Source organism: Schistocerca nitens, chromosome 1, assembly GCF_023898315.1.
Source record: "Schistocerca nitens isolate TAMUIC-IGC-003100 chromosome 1, iqSchNite1.1, whole genome shotgun sequence".
NCBI lineage: Eukaryota > Metazoa > Arthropoda > Insecta > Orthoptera > Acrididae > Schistocerca > Schistocerca nitens.
Genome location: NC_064614.1, coordinates 575,880,290 through 575,884,579, shown reverse-complemented (window position 1 = coordinate 575,884,579; position 4,290 = coordinate 575,880,290). Strand labels below are relative to the sequence as shown.

At 44.6% G+C, this 4,290-nt stretch overlaps 1 pseudogene; it reads right to left on the bottom strand.

Moving 5' to 3' along the window:
• Positions 1 to 3,057: 3,057 nt before the first annotated feature.
• LOC126211233 (5S ribosomal RNA) lies at positions 3,058 to 3,175 on the bottom strand (annotated as a pseudogene).
• Between the last annotated feature and the right edge of the window lie 1,115 nt (positions 3,176 to 4,290).

Below are 4,290 nucleotides of genomic sequence, written 5' to 3'. Positions count from 1 at the left end.
GCCTTAGTTAAAAAAACTTCGCATGTTCTGCCCAGGAATTTATTTTTGGCTTACAGGTGTTTCGTTAGATAATACTGGTACTTTCACACCAACTTTATTGTTTTGTGTTCAAAGTTTTTAGCGGTCGTTTTGTTAAAAGACGTTCTTTAAGTTTACATTGCAATGTAAGTCGGAAATTGCGTAATAAGACTTCATAGAACAAAGATGTAAGACGCAACAGACTCATGTACCAGCAGTAAAGTTCACAGCCACCACGCACCCTTTCACTAAAACTATCTGCAGTGCTGGGTGCCGTTGACTGAATTAATATATCTCACTTTGCACTCATCATTTCGTAGTTTCGGTGGTGTAGTCATTCACAAATAATCATCTGAAATGTGCATTAGTTGAAACACGGTTAGACTAAAAAATATGAAACATTCATTGGTTGTTTAGTCGAAGGACTGACAAGAGAACATAGTAAAATTATTGCATTTTTACCATTGTATGAGTTAATAAATGTTTGCACCGTAACCCAAGAGTGAACATTTAATGGAATATGCCATGTAGCTCCTGTTCCAATTATTTCGACTAAATAGCCAGTGGTCCTCTATTTCCTCAATTTTAACTGTATTAGACCTGATATGTACTTCAGACAATCATTTGAAATTGGTTATTCAGCGGAACTGTCCAGTAGTGAATGCAGAATAAAGGAATATTTTAATCCGTTCAGCGGCAACTAGCACGACAGAATGTTATCATTGATAAAAGGGTCTTACTACTGGGCTAATTGGGTTTAATCGAGGAGCAGCTTTATATTTCTTTAATTATGCGTCTGTTGCTCCAAAAATGACTAATTTCGATCACAATAAATAATTATTTATTTATTTATTCCTCGTATGTATTTGATAGGTAATTTACTTATCAACTTATCAGGTGCGTGTACATTTGCAAGATTGCGTTTATTTTGCATAAAACAGCATAAATATGTGATAGTAAAGAAGAGACAATGTAAAGAATACAGAATATAAATAATTGCTATATGCATAACAGTAGACAAAAACGTTCTTCGATTTTTCCAACTTAACGGATTTGCACACACATTCCGATAACTGGTTAATGTGCTTAGTGTGGGGTGCGACCACATCTCGTAGCAATACAGGCCCGACAACGATTGGGCATGCTGTGAATGAAGTCATCAATCTGATGTTGAAGCAATAGCGCCCATCCTTTCTGCAGAGCTGCTAGCAAGTCTTGGAGAGTGGTTAGTGGATGCTGACGTGATGTAACCTGTCTCCCTAGTGCTTCCCAGACATGCTCTACAGGATTCAAATTTGGAGACCGAGCGGGCCACGTTATGCGTCCAACATTTATCGTTTCGCAGAAAAGCACCAACCACCCGTGCTCTATGAGGTCGAGCATTATCATCGTCTGAATCCACAGCACCTCGCAAAAACCGCAGATGAGATCCCAAGTCTTGTCACTACACCTGACTTCAGTTAAACCTTGCCGATTCAACTTACAATTTCATGAAGAGGGGTTCGTGTGGTAAACATGATCCCTGCCCACACCATTAGGGACCCTACTCGATGTCGGCCTCTTTCCACAATTTTTGGGTCCCGAAATGATGTTCCACGTTCCCTCCAGATGCGAGTCTATCGAGAAGCACTCTCCAGACTAAATCTGGACTCATCTGTGAAAACAACATTGACCCACTCTTCGACCGTCCAGGTGGCATGTTCCACTCTAGACGTTCCCTTCTGTGTGAAGATGCATCGGAGGTACACACACAATACGTCTCCGACAATACATTCCACTCTGCCGAAGCCTTCTGCCACCGTTTGTCTCGATACAACACGTCCAGTGGATGCTGCGAGGTGAAATGCCAGGCCGTGCAGTACTAAGGCGGTACCGTCGTGTCCGTACAGCCAAGTAACACTCCTGTCTTTCTGATATCACACATGGTCGGCTCTGCCCTGGGGTTAAGTATAGTGTTTCGGTCACTATAAATTGTCGCCACATACGAGAAACAGCAGAACGATTCACAATAAGCCAAAGGGCCACATCAGTTTGCGACTCTCCTGCTTCCATTCTCCTTATGGCCCTCCACCGCAGAGGTCCTGGTAGGCGTCTTCTTTGTGACTGTGTACACAGAGATTGTGAATGTGGGACTACCCGGCACACACTACCCCTTTTGATAGGTGCTCAGACGCCATCGATGGCTTGGTTGTCCGTTGACCGGAATGCCACCTTCCGTGCAAGTCACCATTGTACGGACGTCTGTCGACAGTTTGTATGATTATACCGTGCATTAGACACGAGACGGGGAAATTGCAGATTTTTGCTTTACTTTTGGACACAAGTCTATATAAAGAGGAAAAACGCAGCTGGTTCACTTGGTACATGACCCAGACGGTGTCTTTCTTCATTATGATTACAGTGGTCACGGTTCCCTGAGTTCCATCCGAGTTTGCCACTGAACTCCTTTGTCAAAAGCCATGCGCGGTTGGTTCAAATGGTACTGAGCACTATGGGGCTTAACTTCTGAGGTCATCATTCCCCTAGAACTTAGAACTACTTAAACCTAACTAACCTAAGGACATCACACACACATCCATGCCCGAGGCAGGATTCGAACCTGCGACCGTAGCGGTCGCGCGGTTCCGGACTGTAGCGCCTACAACCGCTCGGCCACTCCAGCCGGCTTGCGTGGTTGGTGCAAATTGTACTAGGTACTGCGCAAACACAAAAAATGTGTACTTTGAGAGTAGACGCGGACATAATTAAAACCGACAGAAATCATGCTTGGATAATGTGCAATATGAAAGAAAAAAGGCTCGAACATGCAAAATTGTTAATTGGCAAATTTTTTTACGCACTCTGTCTTCAGGCCACAAGTGGCCCATCGGCACCATCCGACCGCCGTGTCATCCTCAATGAGGATGCATATAGGAGGGGCGCGTGGTCAGCACACCGCTCTCCCGGTCGTTGTGATGTTTTTTTTTTTTTACCGGAGCCGCTACTATTCGGTCGAGTAGCTCCTCAATTGGCATCACGAGGCTGAGTGCACCCGAAAAATGGCAAGAGCACGTGGCGGCCTGGATGGTCACCCATCCAGGTCCCGGCCACGTCCGACAGCGCTTAACTTCGGTGATCTCACGGGAACCGGTGTATCCACTGCGGCAAGGCCGTTGCCAAGTGGCAAATACCCGTAGGTAAAGTAACTAAGTGGTTAGGTACTCTTCACGTTATAGTCACAGAAAAGTACCGACATTCACTGCAGATATATGTACGCTTTAATGATGCCGCAGGGGTAAGAAACTTCCAAAGTTCCGCACCTCCGTGCAGAAGGCACGCACAGTGCCAACTAAGTTTCCCGCGCCGCAGTTGCCAGACTTGCTCGTTTATCGCGGCCTGTCTACCGTGCGGTCCGCGGCGCGCCTGTTCAGCAGCCGCTGACGCCGCGGCCGCCGACTCATCCGCCGGTGATCCGATTACGGCGAGAAATTGCGCCCCCCTCAGCCCGCACACCTCCGATCCCACACTCCCGCTGCTGACTAGCCTAGGGTCTGCAGTTGCAGCCTGTCTGTCCGACCTCACGTGGAACTAATTGGGAATTAGGGCTGCCACTTCGTGTGCTCATCCTAGGTCTCTTTCTCAGAAATGTCGGAGCTGGTCAAACAGGAGGCAGAATGTCACAGCCGTCTTGAGGAACAAAACACCAGTCCAAATAATTGCTAAAGCTTGGGAAAACCAAACTACTAACATCATTTTCGCCTAAAATATGTCAACAACAGATTTTCGATCGAGAACCTGCTATTCCAACTCTAATGATACCTATTTTTAAGCTGTTTATTCGAGTAACCCAGCTTCAATACTAGAATTATTAGCGTGAACAGAGTAAAAAATATATTTTCTCTAACAAAAACTATATTTTTTTTTTGCATAATTCCATGTCTCTCATCGAAGTGTCGTAGTAATAACAAGCCGCACTTCATACTGACAGTCACAGAATTTACCTATTAATGATATTGAAGAAAGTGCAAAAGAGCGATTCCTTCAAATCCCTAATAAGGCTAAGCTTATAGATGTAGAGCTGGAGATAGGAGATATGACATCAATTTCAATAATCCGTATTGTAATATACAGTTTAGTTCGTTTTGAATCTTACACATGAAACGAGATTAATTCCACTATTTTTAACGTGTCTGTTACACCTACACTCCGTGAACTATCTTACGGTGTGCCGCTGAGACTACTTAGAGTAACAATACAATTAAGATCTTGCATTTGCATTAGTGCTTCGCAAAC